General features: G+C 40.3%; 1 protein-coding gene across 3 annotated transcripts in view; it reads left to right on the top strand.

Moving 5' to 3' along the window:
• The window catches only part of RFX8 (regulatory factor X8), a 257,473-nt gene that overhangs the window by 98,302 nt on the left and 140,047 nt on the right, over positions 1-19,124 (top strand). The gene's annotated exons all lie outside the window — the stretch shown is intronic.

Genomic DNA, 19,124 nt, shown 5'->3' on the forward strand with positions numbered 1-19,124 from the left:
TCCTTGTACATATAATCCCATCTGTTTCTTCAGTGATCTGGATTAACACGGCATTTACTGGGTATAAAGTATTCTTCTGGGATGCATAGATAAACCTCTGTCAGAAATAGCTCACCTCCATTTCCTTGTTCATTGCTCTTGCAGAAAAGAGCTGTGGGCACCTGGGGGTGGGGTGAGTGAGTATACTTTTTCTGATACTTAGCATGAGCTCAATGAATATTTGTTGGCATCATTCATTTATTTAATCAATTGTCCCTTTAGCCAGGAAATATATACACTTAGGCATACAATTATCCTAAGAATTTCAGTGAGGTAAGAGCATCTTTAAACCTTGGTTTATTTGGGTGGTGAATGCAACTTAACTGCATGTTTTTCAAGAGTAATTACCACATAACAAAAATGGGGCTGGGCACAATAGGGATTCACAGCATGAAGTACACATTTTGACCTCTACTCTGGAAGAATATTTAATTGAATTAGGAAGACAAGGTTTATAGTAACAAAATCATACTTAACAATATAAGTATGTAATTCATTATATAATATATAATTTATAGGACTTTATAATTTAAAGTATATAAAGGATATAGAGGGGTACCAGTCAGTTGAGTGTCTGACTGATTTTGGCTCAGGTCACGATCTTACAGTTTGTGGGTTCGAGCGTCAAACGTGACAGCATGTTCGAGCTCCATGAGAGCATGGAGCCTGTTTGGGATTCTCTCCCTCTCTCTCTGCCTCTCCCCCACTCATGCTCTCTCTTACATGCTCTCTTTCTCTCTCTCTGTCTCTCTCAAAATAAATAAATAAACTAAAAAAATAAAGGATATAGAGACAGGAAAGTTTTTATGTTTATGGGGTCATACCCCAAATTCTCATCTGAAAAAACATATTCTATCCAGATTCTGTTTGCAAAGATTCATTTCCACTCAGACATTTTTATTTCCATTAGTGAGTATAGACTTTATCTGATATATATAAAGATGAACTCTGTCTAGCTGGCATGCTCTGGAGGAAGTGAGCTTTTACCTTTGTATAACTTCTGGAGAAACAACTTACACAGTAAAATATTGCAATGTCTTTTCCCACCTCTCTCTGAAACGTAAGCAAAACCCTAGCATCATGTTGGAGGCAGGCTCCAGGAAGGTACCATTAATGTAAATTAAAACTAGGAAGGTGTCTGATCAAACTTCCTTGTTTTTTAAGTGAAGAAATAGAAACATAATGAAGATAAGTGGCTTATAAGGAAGTTTTGGTTAGAAGCAGCAACCAATCTCAGTTACTTCAAACAAACAGACACATGAATAGAATTTATTATAAGGATTCAGGGGTATTCCATGGAATCCAAAGGGACAGATAAAGCTGGGCTAGAAACAAGGCTGTAGAAAGCCCTGGAGAACTCAGGAATTCTCTTTTTGCCACACTTCTTAGGTCTGCTTGGTGTTCTTGGCCCTGGCTCTCAGAGAGCGCTCACATTCACACTGCAGTTCCAGACATATAAATTGGCTGGCTCTCTTCAATCCCTAATCCAGGTTTCTGGAGGAAAGAATCTGATTGGTCCACTGTGGGTCAGTTGTCCAATTTAGCAGAATTAGCTGTTGTGTCGGCAGGGGCCTCACATAATAGAAACTTGGCTGCATGTAAGGATGGGAGATGGGAGCAAATTGTATACTGTGTGAGCTCTGCTGATACCCCAAAGACATCTGCTGTAAAGGTTGTATGCCAAGTGCATGGCAGAGGTAGGGCAGGCTAAGTGTTCTCACTCCCTAACTTCGATGATTCATCAGCCCCTTGGGCCTAGGGCAGTGTAAAATACACACCTATACTGCACATGTGCATGAAGACACACGTAAAGATGCACACACAATTACATTGTGCATATGCGCATGTGTGCACAGGCATGTGTGCATATATACATGCGTACATGCGTACATGTATACATGCATATGGGGTGTTTGTCAGGTGGTGGTGAGGGCAGGAGGTCATATAATGTAATTCTCCATGTCATGGTTTACAGGCTGTTTTTTCTTTGATTTTTTAAATATTTTATTTTAATTCTAATACAGTTAATCTTTGATTTTTTTTAATCTTGAAAAATAATTTGCAATTTTATCCCTTTCAAGATAAAAACTAGAATCATAAATTTATATTTCATGATGCACGTAGCTGATTCTATGATGTTTCAACAAGTCTGCTATATTTCCAAAAGTCTCAAAAAATTTTTCCCTAGGTTATTGAGGCACTTTGTCCCTCCTTCAGTTTCCGGGTTTAAGACTGGTAAATATGCTGAAATCATTCGAAGGTTTAACATACCCACTTTCACCTGTCCTGTGGGACTTCTGTTATGTTGTAGGCGGGGTAAAAAAGGAAATGGAGAAGTATCAGCAATAGCAGCATTGAACGTGCTTGACCCATTGAATCTGTTTTTCCACTAAATCCTTTAAAAGGCCCTGCTAAATACCCACATTTCCTATTGAACACACTGGGATTCAGAGAGTGGAAGTGTTTCGCTGAAGGTTGTACAACCAACCACCAAACAGCAGACGTGGCTTTTGAACTCCAGACTGCCTAGCTCTGCTCCCTTTGCAGTTGTCAGACACGACAAATTCTACCAGCAACCCAAAAGCGTTTCTCATATTCAGAAATGCTCTTTCAGCTTGAGCACGTGTGAAGAACTCACGTAGAGTACTTGAAGCCATCTCCTCCCACAATCCTCCCTGAACCTTCTGGCTCAGGGGGTCCCGGTAGGAGGAGAAGCTCGGGGGTTACTGTTTCAGTCCTCTACAACTGTGTAATAAGTCATCCCTAAGCCTCATGGCTGAAAGTAACTATTTAGGGGCACCTGGATGGCTCAGTCTGATAAGTGTCTGAGACTTGATTTTGGCTCATGTCATGATCTCATAGTTTCATGGGTTGGAGCCCTATTTCAGGCTCCGTGCTGACCATGCACAACCTGCTTTGTATTCTCCCACTTTCTCTCTGCTCCTCCCCTGCTTGTGCTCTCTCTGTCTCTCTCAAAATAAATAAATAACCTTAAAAGAAAAGAATTATTTATCATTTCTCACAATTCTGTGTCTTGATCAAGCAGTACTGCTTCACATGGCATCTGCTGGGGCTCTGGAATGGCTAGAAGGTCCAAGATGGCCTCACTGCCGTGTGGGTGGCTGCTGGCTGCTGGAAGCTTGGTGGAGTCCTCAGTTCTCCACGTGGGTTCTCCATATGGCTGCCTGGACTTGCTCACAGTACGGAAGCTAGATTTGAAGAAGGAAATGCAGACTGCAATGGCTAAAGGCCTTGCCTTGAAAGGCACCCAACATAACTTTCACCACATTCACTTGGCCATATTGGGTCACAGGGCCACACATTCAGGATAAGAGGATATGGACCCTAACTCTTGATGAAGGTACAGTGAAGTCTCATTGCAAAAGAACACGTAGGTCTTAAACAACCAGAAAAGAAGAACAAACAAAAACCTATGCCAACAGAAGGAACAACATAATAAAGATTAGTGTGAGCATAAATGAAACAGAGATGAAAAACACAGTTGAGATAATCAGTAAAACCAAAATTAAGTTCTTTCAAAAGATCAAAAAAAAAAAAAAAGGCAAACCTTAGCTAAACTAAGAAAAAAATAGAGAAGACACAACTAAAATCAGAAGTAAAAGTGAGGATATTATGACTGACCTTATAGAATTTAAAAAGATTAAAAGAGAATACTATATATAATTGTATGCCAACAAATTAAAAAGTTACCTAGAAACCCACAAATTGCCAAAGCTGACTCAGGAAGGAATAGAAAATTTCAACAGACTTATAACAAGTAGAGAAACTGAATCAATAATCAAAAACCTCCCAGCAAAGAAAAGCATGGAACCAGATCCCTTTACTGATGCATTCTACCATTTTTAAAACGATTAAAAAAATTTTTAATTCCACTATAGTTAACATAGAGTGTTATGTTAGTTTCAAGTGTACAATATAGTGATTCAAAAATTCTGTATTACTCAATGCTCATCAAGATAAGTGTATTTGGGGGGCTTCTAGGTGGCTCAGTCAGTTAAGCATTCAACTTCGGTTTGACTTCGGTCACGATCTCATGGTTTGTGAGTTTGAGACTCGCATCAGGCTCTGTACTGACAGCTCGGAGCCTGGAGCCTGCTTTGGATGCTGTATCTCCCAGTCTGTCTGCCCCTCCCCTATTCATGCTCATGCTCATGCTCTGTCTCTCTCTCTCTCTCTCTCAAAAATAAACATAAAAATTTTAATAAAAAAGTGAGTGTATTCTTAACTTCCTTCACCTGTTTTACCCATCCCCACATCTGCCACCCCTCTGATAACTATCAGTTTGTACTTTCTACTTAAGAGTCTGTTTTTCATTTGTCTCTTTTTTCTTTGTTCATTTGTTTTGTCTTCTTTCTTAAATTCCACATATGAGTGAAATCATACAGGATTTATCTTACTTTGACTTATTTTGCCTAGCATTATACTCTTTAGATCTAACCATGTTGTTGCAAATGGCAAGATTTCATTCCTTTTTATGGCTGAGTAAATTTCCATTGTATGTATAGACAACATCTTCTTTATCCATTCTTCTCTATCGGTGGACACTTCGGCTACTTCCATGATTTGGGTGTTGTAAATAATGCTGCTAATTGGTGCAAATACCCTTTGAATTAGTGTTTTTGTATTTGGGGGATACTCAGTAGTGTGATTATTGGATCATCGGGTAGTTCTATTTTCAACTTTTTGAAGAACCTCCAGACTGTTTTCCACAGCGGCTGCACCACTTTGCATTCCTCCCAACAGTGCATGAGGGTTCCTTTTTCTCCACATCCTCACTAATACCTCTTGTTTCTTGTGTTTTTGATTTTAGCCATTCTGACAGGTGTGAGGTGATATGTCATTGTGGTTTTGACTTGCCTTAACCTGATAATGTGTGATGAGTCCTTTTCATGCTTATGTTGGCCATCTGGATGTCTTCTTCAGAGAAATGTCTGTTCATGTCTTCTGCCCATTTTTAAATTGGATTATTTCTTTTTTGGTGTTGAGTTGTATAAGTACTTCATATATTTTGGATACTAACCCTTTATCAGATATGTCATTTGCAAATATCTTCTTCCATTTGATAAGCTGCCCTTTAGTTTTGTCGATTGTTTCTATGCTGTGCAGAAGTTTTTATTTTTATGTCATCCCAATAATTTATTTTTGCTTTTATTTTAAAGATGTTGCTATGGCTGATTTCAGAGAAATTACTGCCTGTGCTCTCTTCTAGGATTTTTATGGTTTCAGGCCTCACATTTAGGTCCTTATTCAATTTTGAGTTTATTTTTGTGTATGGTGTAAGAAAATGGTCCAGTTTTATACTTTTGCATGTAGCTGTCCCATTTTCCCAGCACCATTTGTTGAAGAGTCTTTTTCCCATTGCACATTCTTGCCTCTTTTGTCAAAGATTAATTGACTACATAATTGCAGGCTTATTTCTGAACTCTCTTTATTCTGCTGTGTTGATCCATGTGTCTATTTTTGTGCCAGTACCATACTGTTTTGATTACCATAGCTTTGTAATATATCTTGATATCAGGAACTGTGCTAGTTCCAGTTTTGTTTTCCTTTTTCAAGATTGCTTTGGCTACTTGGGGTCTTTTGTGGTTCCATCCAAATTTTAGGATGATTTGGTCCACTTATGTGAAAAAAGCTGGTGGTATTTTGGTAGGGATAGCATTAAATCTGTAGATTGTTTTGGGTAGTATAAACATGTTAACAATATTGGTTCTTCCAATCCATGAGCATGGAATATCTTTCCACTTCTTTGTGTCATATCCAATTTCTTTCATAGATGTTTTGTAGATTTCAGAGGTCTTAACCTCCTTGGTTAAGTTTATTCCTAGATACTTTATTATTTTTGGTGCAGTTGTAAATGGTATTGTTTTCTTAATTTCTCTTTCTGCTGCTTCGTTGTTAGTGTATACAAATGCAACAGACTTCTTCTGTACATTGCTTTTGTGTCCTATGACTTTATTGAATTCATTTATCAGTTCTAGTAGTTTTTTGGTGGGCTTTTTAGAATTTTCTCCATATAGTATCATGTCATCTGCAAATAGGGAAAGTGTTCCTTCTTCCTTGCCAATCTGGATGCCTTTTATTCCTTTTGTTGTGTGATTGCTGTGGGTAGGCCTTCCAGTACTATGTTGAATAAAAGAGGGAAGACTGGATATCCTTGTCTTGTTCCTGGCCTTAGGGGAAAAGCTCTGTTTTTCCTCATTGAGTATGATGTTCACTGAGGATTTTTCATATATGGCCTTTATTATGTTCAGGTGTGCTCCCTCTAGACCTACTTTGTTGAGGGTTTTTATCATGAATGGATCTTGTACTTTGTCAACTGCCTTTTCTGCATCAATTGAAATGATCATATGGTTCTTATCCTTTCTCTTACTGATGTGATGTATCATGTTGATTAATTTGCAAATGTTGAACTACCCTTCATCCTGGGAATAAATCCCACTTGATCATGGTGAATGATTTTTTTAATGCATTGTTGGATTCAGTTTGCTAGCATTTTGTTGAGGATTTTTGCATCTATGTTAATTAGTGATATTGGCCTGTAGTTCTCTTTCTTGTGTGCTGTTCTTATCTGGTGTCAAGGTAATGTTGGCTTCATAGAATGAATTTGGAAGTTTTCCTTCCTCTTCTATTAATTGGAATAGTTTGAGAAGAATACGTATTAACTCTTCTTTAAATGTTTGGTAGAATTCCCCTTTGAAGCCTTCTGGTCCTGGACTTTTGTTTGTTGGGAGTTTTTTGATTACTGATTCAATTTCATTGCTGGTAATCAGTCTGTTCAAATTTTCTATTTCTTCCTGTCAGTTTTGGGAGGCTATATGATTCCAGCCAAGGGCATATGGCAGGAGGATATAGGGGTGGGACATGCAGTGTTAGCAAGGATTGCACAGGTCTGCTATGAGAAAGGATCTGGAGCCAAGGCCTGGCTGGAGGGGCCATGTCCTCAGGAAAATGTGGGGGCCAGTTGCACAGTGTTAGCAAGTTATTTAGAGAGCATTGGCACTGCACTGGTCCCCGCAGGTGTCCTTGTGTCTACGCTGGGGGACAGGGAAAGGAAATGGCACCTGTCTGCTCCTTTGTTCCTGAAGAAGGCTCCCAAGGATTCCTGCCCCTCCGTGCTCTGAGATTAATAAACAAATCTACCTCCTGCATATGCCAGGCATTTTTTAAATGCTACTTCTATGCTATATTTCAGCAGAGCTGTTTGTTGTACAGTCTCTTTAAGGGTGGGCACTGAGTTTCCTATCACCTTCCTGGTTCTCCCAGGGCTGAGCTTGCTGAGTTTTAAAGTTCCAGGTGTTGATTGTAATAATTTGGGAAATTCAGGCCCTCTGGTTTTCATGCAGGTTCCTTTTGCCTGGGGTACTTAGTGTGAGGATCTGGCTTTCTTTCCTCTGCATGCCTGAGGCGTCCTTCCCTCCTGTGGACAGTCCCATGGGTCTGTTTAGCTCTCAACCACATTTGCCCTTCCTACCCTCTTTGATGTGGCCTTTTCTCTACATTTAGCTGTGAAGAGTCTGTTCTGCCAGGCTTCAGGTCATTTTCTGAGTTATTTACAGTGATGTGGGTACTATTTAGTTGTATCTATGGGTGAGGTGAACTTAGGGTCTTCCTATTTTGCCATCTTCCCTGAAAGTTCTCTAAATTTCACCATTTTAAAGGGAATTGAACACCAATTCTACTCAAACTCTTCCAAAATTTTCGAAGAAAAGGAAACACATTTTAATATATTCTGAAGCCAGGGGCGCCTGGGTGGCGCAGTCGGTTAAGCGTCCGACTTCAGCCAGGTCACGATCTCGCGGTCCGTGAGTTCGAGCCCCGCATCGGGCTCTGGGCTGATGGCTCAGAGCCTGGAGCCTGTTTCCGATTCTGTGTCTCCCTCTCTCTCTGCCCCTCCCCCGTTCATGCTCTGTCTCTCTCTGTCCCAAAAATAAATAAACATTGAAAAAAAAATTTAAAAAAAAATACATTCTGAAGCCAGAATTATTCTGATGCCAAAGCCAGACAAAGATACTGTAAGAAAACCTATAGACCAACATTCCTTAAGAATTCAGAATAAGCAAATAAGAAATTCAGAATAAGCAAATCAATAGAGATTGGAAAATTAGAAATTACCAGGCATGTGTTTGGGGATGGTGGTGGTAAGGAGTAATTACTTAATGAGTATGGCATATTTTTATGGGATAATGAAAAATTTTTGAAGCTAGCTGGAACTAGTTTTTACAATGTTGTGAATATCATACATACCACTGAATTGTATACTTTTTTTAAAAAGTTTATTTATTTTGAGAGGGGGAGGTAGGGACAGAGAGAGAGGGAGAGAAAGAATGCCTAGCAGTCTCCTTGCTGTCCACGCAGAGGCTGACACATGGCTTAAACTCACAAACTGTGAGATCATGACTTGAGCCGGAATCAAGAGTTGGTCGCTTAACTGACTGAGCCACTCAGGCGCCCCTGAATTGTATACTTAAAAATAGTTAATTATATGTTATTGAATTTCACCTTAGTAAAAATATAAGAACATGTAGGATAGTAGGTAATTGTCGTGGCTATTTTCAGAACACACACACACACACACACACACACACACACACACACACGATTAATATAGATAATCTGCGATTAGGTAAACTCTCAGATAATCATGGGTAGATTACTTTTAAGGACTGACAGCTTTATTTAGGGAGCTCAGCTGCCCAAATATTTTCCTGAGACTAAAGATGGTATTCTGAGCTTGTTCTCTTCCCTCCTGTCATGATGTAGGCCTAGCTGAATTCCAGTAGTACAGATCCTCATCCAGGAGGCAAGTCTATTTAGAGGACTGAGACTGGTGGCTCTCTAGTAGATGTGTTCACTGTGGGTGGCAACAGTCTCATGTTGGATTTTATATGGCATTGCTCCCCTAAGATCTCTTCTTCCTTTTAAAGTTAGGAGACTTTATTTTATAGGAAATTGTCACTAAGATGTGACAAACTGAGTCTGACACAGAAATGCAAGCACCTGAAAGAGATGAATTCTTTGGGAAGAAGAACTTAGCTTCCCCTGGAGATCATAAACCTCAGCCAGCTGCTCCAGTTCTTCCCAAGATGTTTTATTAGAGAAATGGCATGAGCTGGAGATGGCTTATCCAAATGTCATAAACCGTTCATTTACAAATTTGAGATTGGCCCTTTTGCCCATGAAACATAAAGTTTGCTGTGTCTACCAGATTGCAATGAATAATTATCCTCAAGAGCTGAGCTCTACAGGTAAAATAACTTCTTTATTTGAGACAGTTCCCCAGATACTGATGTTTGGTGTGGACCCAGTACATCTTCCAGGATCTGGATGGCCCGTGGGACTCTGAGCCTTATTTTGTACTGAGGACCTTCTCCTGAATCAATCAGTCTCCAGCTGTAATTAATTCCTTTATGCCTAGACACACCCTTCCTCATTCTCTCCCTTTTCTTCTTGTCTTTGTCCTAAGCAACTTTACAAAAGGAAAAAACAGGAAATGCTAAGCTGTTTACATTGGTCCCAAAATTATTTCAGCCAGAAACAGTTTTGCATGGTTATCATATGTGTCAATATTATTTTGTTCTACTTTTCTCACTATTTGACTCACAAATTTTTTATCAGAACATTTATTTAATCTAAGTAGATAGAGGGGTATGACAAGGCAGCTTTTCCCCAAGGTTATCCCATGGACATTAAAAGGGATATCTAAGAAAATAGAAATCTGGGATCAGCTTAGTTTCTGACACACTGGATTAAACCAAGTTTAACATGCTTTTTAAACCATAAGATTTCCTAGAATATTCAATGTGTGGTATAAGTTTTAAAAGTGGGGATTTGAACTATTCCCCAAGTTTATTTAATCAAGATACCTTTCTTTGTGAGGCATTGGTAACAAGACTACCTTTGAAGAATAGTAGTTTACAAAGATTTTTGTCACATACTCCCTAAAAGAATTTCAAAAATGTTTGCTCCATTACATATTTTTAGGTGACATTTAAAATTTTCACATAAATTTAAATAGTTGCATTGATGCAAATATTTGAATATCAAAAATAAAACATATCAATCTTGAATAGTTTATAATGGAATTGCAAAGCTATAATAATTTGATACTCACCAACATCCATTAAAAAAATTAATTGAGGTAGTTTTTTCTTCTTGAATCTGTATTTCCAATTCTCTTTCTCCACAGCTTTTTGTCTGCAGACTATATTGTTATGCTTGAAAGTGCCTTTTGGGTTATCCCACCGTACAAAACAAATGTACAGAAACTGAAATTTTACATTTCAGTATAATCATAATACTTTATGCATTAATTTTTCTTACAGTTTAACTTTTCATTATAATTATTCTTTTAGAACATGATTGATCAAAACAACATAAATATATTATCAACTCCAATACAAAATTAAACGTAAAAGGCAGAATTATTTGGAAGTAAATCTCTAAGTTAAATACATCATGATCAAGTGTTTCTTATGCATTTAATGAAAGATAAACAATGCCAAGAGCTGGCATATTGTTTCTTTTTTGCTATTAGGTTAAAAAGGTTATAATTTTATAAAATAAAGTTGAAGATCCATGTAATTTATTACTGCAATTAAAATAAAATTAAATAAATAAATAAAGATTTCAGGTGATGAAGTAGCATGCCCACCTTTCTCAAGTGGTAATACACTTTTGAGAACTCAGGCCAGATCTCAGCCTTGTATATATCCATTATAGGAAAGGATATATACACATATTGAGGGTCATGTAATACATTCCTGTGAAACTTCCAGAGTAGCCTTGGGATATCTTTGCCCACCCATGGGAATCCTCAAACCCCAGTTGAAGGCTTGTGTTATAGAACACAGTGAAGGAGACTGGTTCCACTGCTCATATGTGCTCTTGGTCAGCCCCATAACCCAGGGCTCATGGTTAGGTGCATAGAGCCTCCTCCCACACCTCATCTTCCATCTCATCCCCTTGGCAAATATTGCTAATTGATCAGGTTTTCCTTCCAAGGAGGCCAAATACTGCCTCAGGCCTTTTCAGTTTAGAACTCTAAGACATTCTACTAAGAGAATTGGAGCATAAGATGAAAAACTATTCAGAGGCTGTTGGTTAAGCATCTGCCTTCAGCTTAGGTCATGATCTCCCAGTTCCTGAGTTCTAGCCGCACATCGGGCTCTCTGCTGTCAGCGTGGAACCCACTTTGGATCCTCTGTTTCCATCTCTCTGCCCCTCTCCCACTCTTGTGCATGTGCTCTCCCTCTCTCTCTCTCTCTCAAAAATAAATAAACATTAAAAAAAAAGAAAATTATTCACCATCCTGAATTTAAACTCCTGAGTGTCATTCATCTATAAAATAATGGGATATGTCCATATACTTTTAGGTTAAGGTGCCATAATTTATTTAACCAATTCCCTACTCTCAAGCATCTGAAATGATTCCTATTTTTTTACAATTGTAGGTATATAATTTATATGTGGCATAATTCCCAAAGTAGAGCATTGGGTTATAAGAAGTCATAAAACAAATTTGTAACTTTTATTATACATATTGCCTTATTGTTGTCCCTAAAGATCCAACCAATTTAATTGAGTCTGACCAAGCTGAATATTTACATTCTTATTTACTTGTGAGCTTTATAGGTACCTCATCTCTCATAAAATTTTATGAGAAAATTTTACATTTACATTTCTCAAATTGCTTCTATGTGTTGATTCATTGTATTTGCTTATGTGTAAACTGTCGGCTTTGATGCCATATCAGATAGAATCTAGGTATTGATTGGTCATATTTGCATTCATTCTGTCTGTCCCTTGGAAGCATTTTATCAGTGTTGTTTGCCCTTCCCTCTCCACACAGATTGTTGGCTTGCCCTCGGAGCACTGAGGTGAGGGGTCCAGTCATCAAAGGGGAAGCTGCCAGGGCACAGTCATTCCGTCCTTGAGTCTCTTTGAAGTTGAAACAGAAAGATTTTAGTGCTTACTTAGTGCTAGATTAGTGCTTTCAGTGCTATCTGTAAGCAGAGTTAATTTCTGCCCTTTGGGTTTTATCAGAGCTCTTTCTAGGCACCTACTGATGCCATGTTCCAAGTTTGAGAGCTTTCTTTCTCACTAGTGAAGAGGAGTCTTACACAAATTCTCAGCACCTAGGAGTTCTAATCCTCAGAATTTTGTAATGTCTTCCCATTCATCCAATTCAATACTCCTTGCCTGGACTCAGAAGTAAGAATATATATATACCCTATAACTCCTCTAAGCCAAAATCCAACCATTATCCCATTAACACTTATACCTTGTTCTTCACACCTGCAGCCCAAGTTTTTAGCTCAAACTTGGACTATGCTAGTCCTTTTCTCTTGGGCTCCATCCTGGATAACAGGAACTGGAGAAATCAGAAAAGGAAGTTGGTTTTCTGTGTCTGGAAATGGAGTTACCACTTGTTTGTGGTCAGTGGATAAAACTAAATAGTGGCAGCCTCCCCCAAATGAGGAGTGCCTCAAGAACTATGGAAAAGTCACATGCATTGCTAGAAAGAGTCTCTTTCTGAGTGGATGTTAAGGTAATTACCCTTTTGAGTAGATGTGAAGGTAAAGATAGCTTCTCTGTTACCACTGGTAATGACTACCAATCTCCTTTTCCCATGACAAGCTTCCTACTCCATGTTATTAGCTCAGGAGTTGTTCGAAGAGGTAACAAATCCATTTATGTAAGGCAAGATGCATCAGATGGCTTCTGAACTCAGTGTTCCTTCAGAGCATTTCAAAGTTGATCGCAAACTAATACAATCCATGGAAGAAAGCTAAGTGCTAATGATCAGTGAAAAACCAAATAAATGAAAAGTTGAAGTGGAGAAGATATCTACCTATCCCAAAATAGAAGTGTTATGTGGGGTGGGGGAAGGAAATCACTCAAAACTTCTCTTAATTAGTGCAAATTAAGATGTTGCAAATATGTGACTTGATTTGTATTTGATTAAACTCAGTCTCTGATAAATATGTTGATGTAATTCTCTGCTTCAAGTTTAGAATTTTCTGGTTTTATTATTATTTTACAGATCTTAGTGTGAAAATAGAAAAAGAAAAATCAAGGCATTTTATAATACTTGGGCTGTCTTTTGCAGTGACCATTAAAAGGCAATGTAAGCCCACATTCCACATTGAGGCCCTTTCTTTTCCACTGAGGAATGCAGTTCTTTGTGTTACACTAGCTCACTCTGTGAGGGGAAGCCCACAAAGGTCATCATTATCAAAACAGTGAGGATACTGACCCTCTTCAGGACATTTGGAAAACAATTCCTATTGATAAGATCATTTCATTCCCATTTCACAAACAGTGAAACCTTCTGTGGCCCTCAAGGGCTTCCTCTAGGAATAGAGGTAGATGTGAGCTCAACAGAAATATGGAATTGAGCCCCTGGGAACCTCACCAAGTAAGTGACTGTCAGCCAAGGTTGGGTTGGGGGTTCCAGTCTCTGGAACTCTGAACATTTAGGAAGGTAGAGAGCCTTCTGCTTTCTGTATATCAAGTCCTTGGCTCTCCTCAGTTAGTCTCATTTATTGCTGTATTACGATTCTCCAGAGAGACAGGACCAATAGGAGGAATAGATAGATAGATAGATAGATAGATAGATAGATAGATAGATAAGGAATTAGCCTACCCAATTATGGAGGCTGACAAGGTCCAAGATCTTCAGGGTGAGTTGGCAAGCTGGATACCCAGGAAAACTAATGGTTTATGTCTAGTCTGAGACCCAAAGCCTGTGAACTAGGAGAACCAATGGGGTCAGTTCCAGTCCAAAGGCTGGCAAGCTCAAGACCCAGGAAGAGCTCATATTTCGGTTCAAGTCTAAGACCAGAAAAAGCCAGTGTCTCAGTTCAAAGGCACTCAGGCAGAAGAATTCTATCTTACTTGGGGTAGGGTCAGCCTTTTGTTCTATTCAAGTCTTTGCCTGATTGGATGAGGCTCACCCGTATTGGGAGGCAATCTGTTTTACTCAGTCTATTGATTTAAATGCTAATCTCATCCAGAAACATCCTCACAAATACACCCAGAATAATCTTTGACCAAACATCTGGGCACCATGTGGCCCAGTCAAGTTGGCATGTACAATTGATCATTACAGTCGCCGATGTACAGACAACCCTGGCTCAGGAGATTTAAGAAACTTGCCGTAGAGAGCAAGTTGGAGTCACTCATGTCAAGCAGTGACTCACGTCAAACAGTGACCTAAGCAGCCAAGGGCATTGTAGCTAAGACCAGATATTGCCAAAACCATCACAGGCTGACAACACCCAGAACTGATAACCAGCAGAACCACAGGAGACCTGCAAAGGCCCAAGACTGATTAAGTACCTTTAAAAAGGAAAGACTTTTGCAGCAAACTGTCAGACTCTCCAGATGCTGACCCTTTCACATCTGACCACATCAAAAAGGCAACTGCTGCCAAAGGCTCTGCCTGACTGATCTCTGAACATAACAGATTCTCCACTGCTTGAACATAAGAAGCAGTAAGTGCTGAGAGTTGACCCAGACCGGACAGAGTCTTCAACTCAGCTGTGTGCTCACAGACTGACTTTGCATTTGGTTTGTTAACTTCTTACTTCTTGTTGTATCTTGCTTGTAGTGTGACTTGGCATTGTGCCTCACTTTGTGTGACGTGTATGAAGTCAAGTTCAATGCATAGTGAAATGTCATTGAGTTTGGAATCCTGAAACTGCTTAACAATTGGGTTAACCTTGCTTTACAGATGAATAAAGCTGACATCATGGAAAGACACAACTCCAAAGGGCACTGTGCTTGCCCCTCAGAGATTCTTTCCATACTGCTGTGCGATGGGAAATACACCCATTTCTCCTCTGCTATGAAGTGGGCAGTTTAGGGGAAAACGTGAGTGTAGTGATAGCATCTTTTTCTCTAGATGACAAAGGGGGTTCAAGTGGAAGGAAGAATGGACTCTAAACCTTGAGGGCACCTTCTGCAGTGGGAAAAAGATGTGCTCAGTAGCTTCCTCTGGTGGCTCTGTTAGCTCTTCCCACTGCAAGGCTTTGCTAAGGAAAGATGAAGGCAGACATGACCATTGTGTGTCCCTGAGGCCCAGAATCATTGAAAGGAGGGGCCTAACCTGCTCTCAAAGCAGAAATTTGCCTATTGCGGTATTGCTTGGAAGCTTGGCAATTTAGCTTTGTATTGCATTATTTAAAAAATTGTTTTAATATTTATTTATTTTTTGAGAGAGACAGAGACAGGATGCGAGTGGGTTAGGGGCAGAGAGAGAGGGAGACATAGGATCCAAAGCAGACTCCAGGCTCCAAGCTGTCAGCACAGAGCCCGACACGGGGCTCAAACTCAAGAGCTGTGAGATCATGACCTGAGCCAAAGTCGGACTGTCAACCGACTGAACCACCCAGGTGCCCCTGCATTGCATTATTTTAATAATCATACCAAAAAATTAGCCAGCAGATGTCTGGAAGCAGTGTGACAGAGGATGCAGACATTACAGCCCTTTGTGAGTGGAGCTGGCTCCACCTGCTCCAAGTGCTTCCTAGCCCTGCAATTGAAAGCAAAGAGGTTCAATTTTGAGTTCCAGGTTCTCTTTGTGAGATCAGTGTGGAGGTGATATTTCTTTACAAACCAGAAAGATAATAAGAGATCCTTTTATTTTAAATGTTTAATTAAAACTCTGAAAGAAAGAAATGCTCATCTTTAAGGAGAAATATGCCATGAGAATAAAAGTCTTTATTCCTCTCTGCTGTTTAAGAGTTTTAAAGGCTAGTAAAGAGGGCTCTTCTTTTTATGTTTTCCTTCTCTTTAGCATCCCCTTGTTAACTAATCCACCTTCTTTCTAGAACTCTTCACACAGGCCAGCCCCAGTCCCATTTCCTAGTTGTGTGGCAAGAGAGGAAATGGAAATGAGTTATGCACATGTAAGGTACTTGCTATCAGGCACAACATGATTGCATAGGACTAACAAGAGAGGAGTGGTTTCGGGTGAGGAGATGTTAGTAGCAGAATTGGAAGTGCCAGGGTGTTATGCAAATGGAGGAATTCATTTCACCTTCCCTTCCAAAGAGGAAACGACCCACCCTGCCACCCACTCTCAGAATAGCACTTCAAGTAAAAATGTGGAACACTTCAAAAGAGAGAACTCCGGTCCTCCATGGCCACAGCCGGGAGCCAGCAGAGGACTTTAGAAGGAAGCAAAATTTTGTAGAAATAAACCTAGGGGATTTACTTCTTATGGACAACACTGATTGTACACAAGCAAGTGTCAAAGGTGGTAATGAGGGCTTGAAGACAGGACTGAATAGCCCAGGGCCCAGTAGACAGCAGGAGACAAGAGTACAAGGTCAGCAGATGCACAGCCTGAAGAGGGTCTGAGCTGAACCACAACTAGACTCTCAGTCACTGGGGGAACTTGAGGTTAAGAGCCAAGTGCCTTGAGAGGCATTGACGGGCTGTTGGTAAATTTTTCAGGTGTTTGAGAGAAGTGATGAGTAAGACCAGGGGGGAGGAGGAAATATACCACATAGAGCCTCCGAGTAGCCAGGTGGGAACGAGTTCCCCATGGAATCAGCAAGTTTGGGGTAGCCCAGCTGTAGGAGAACAAAGCAGAGCTCTGGAACTATGGGATCAGGGCATAGGCTGGGATGTATAGGTCTCACGGATAGGTATGAGCTACATATTGAGTGAGGATGGGGCAAAAAGGCCTTAGCAGTCCAACTGTGCAAGGATAGGGAATTAACAAGTTTGTTATTGAAGACATGATCAAGAAGGAAAAAATATGGAAGTAAATCTGATCTAAGAAGGGGTGCATTCCCTTCTGTCATTTATGTCTCTGGCTGGTGTAGTAGCCTTGAGGTGATGTCAAGGGGAGCAGAGACCCAAGATTTATGCTGATTGGGAGCATCTTAGAGCAAATGTGCGTGTGTTTGAGGGGAGGGTGGATAGACAGTGATGTTAATCACCAGGTGAGCTGGGCTTGGGCAAAAGGCTGTGTGAGGGAAACCATGGCATGGGAGAGGGAAGGCTAGTGTTGAAGGCCCCACAAAGTCAGGCTGAAATGTCAGGCTTCACTATTGAAGTAAGACCCACCAAAGGATTTAAGTTCATTGGTGTTCTTCCCATGTTTACATCATTTCTTCTCATGTAACTGCTAAAGTCTCTTGGATCTGAGACAGATGGTCAAATTGCTACCATTTGAATGACAGTGGGAGCCAAAGCAAAGCCTACTTTTTAATGGGGATGTGGAGTACAAAGACGTGGAGTTTGTGGGGCCAAGAGATACATCCGTCCATTCATTTGTTCATTCATTCATTTACTCATCCATTTATTTATTCCCTTATTCCACATATATTATTATAAACTAGGTTCCACCAATTGGGTGATTTTCCCACTTTGCTGATTGAGGGAATTAACATGAACTATAAACTTAGATACATTTCCTTTCCTCTTCAGCACAGCAGCCAGCAGGAAGGAGGGGATGAAGATGGGGTAGAGATAGGCAAAAAAATAGATGAGCCAGGTAAAACTGAAGGGGTGCCATTATGAGGTTTCCCCGATATCTCCCTCAGCTTTATAATCTGGCTCCACCTCTGTTTCCAGCCCCCATGGCCAGATACCTCCCTGATGTCTCATGCTCTAGCCAGCCCTGACCACCAACTGAACATGTCCACATCTCTATGTGAACTAAGCATAAAATCACCACATTTATTGAGAGTTTTTAATGTGCAGAGAACTAAGCTAGTTGCTTGATGTTCAAGATCACATTTATCCTCCCATGCACCTCATACAGATGAGGAAATTGAGGTTTAGAGAAGTAACAAGCCCAAAGTTACTCTGTCCACAGAAGAAAATTTGCTTTCACAGGAAGTCAACCAAAATGAGTATGAGTTTGTATTAGTTTCCTCGGGCTGCCGTAACAAAGCACTGCAAACCAGGTGGCTTAGAACAACAAATTTATTGTTTCACAGTTCTGGAGGCCAGAAGTCTGAGGTCAAGGTGTGGGCAGGGTGATATTCCCTCTGAAGAAATTAGGGAAGTATCTGTTCCAGGCCTTTTTCCCAGCTTCTGCTAGTTCCTTGACTTGTGGCAGTCTAACTCCAATCTTCATATGGCCTTCTCCCTGTCAAAATTTCTCCTTTTTATAATGACACAAGTCATATTGAATTTGGGTCCAACATATTCCACTATGACCTTATCTTAACTAGTTACATCTGCAAAGACCCTGTTTCTGAATAGGTCACATTCTGAGGCTACTGGGAGTACTTCAACATATGAATTTATGGGGGGATACAATTCAACCTGTAAGAGAGTTACTAAGTAGGATGAGTCTCAACTGTTTTGTGACCTAGTTCTCTACTGTTGCAACAATACCACACACAATTTACTCCTACCTGTGTATGGAGAGGAGTGGGGCAAGTGGGGAGTGAAGGGGGTAATGGGAAGCCTTGATGACTTCTCCCTCCTACTTCTAGGCCTTGCACATAATCAGGCTGTGTCCATTTTTCCTAAAGGGGGTATGGGTACTCCCTCTTGTTAGGACCCACATGCCCTCTGTGTATACAGGTAGCTTTTCCTTCTTTAGGGGCAAACACCAATGAGGTGCTTCATGCCCAGTTCGAAGATATAATGGTGCAGAATGCCATCTATGGTATTCCCTCTGTGGCCTCTTTCTTCCCACTACAAGTCCACTGAAGGTCATTCAGGCCTTTAGTCAACACACATAGATGCATTTCCTGCTGTATGCAAAGCATGGGAGCACACACATCAGGGCCTCAGGGAACATGCAGTCTTGTGGGACAGGAGCCATAAGACCAGGCAGAAGGCTTATTAACAAAAGATAACAGACAAAATACTGATGTTTTTCTTCTCTCTTGGACTATTGGGGAAGGCTTTTAAGAGATGTGCATTAGCTGGACTTTGAGGGAAAGCAGTAATGCTGAGAAGGGGTGGGATTGCACAGACTCTCAGGAATAGAAACAGTGTGGGAAGAGGCAAAGCCCAGACCATGCATTATTCAGTTTAGGTAGAGGCTATTTCAAGTGGAAAAATGGGGCAACAATTTTGGACAGGTGGAT

This window comes from Prionailurus bengalensis, chromosome A3, assembly GCF_016509475.1.
Source record: "Prionailurus bengalensis isolate Pbe53 chromosome A3, Fcat_Pben_1.1_paternal_pri, whole genome shotgun sequence".
Lineage (NCBI taxonomy): Eukaryota > Metazoa > Chordata > Mammalia > Carnivora > Felidae > Prionailurus > Prionailurus bengalensis.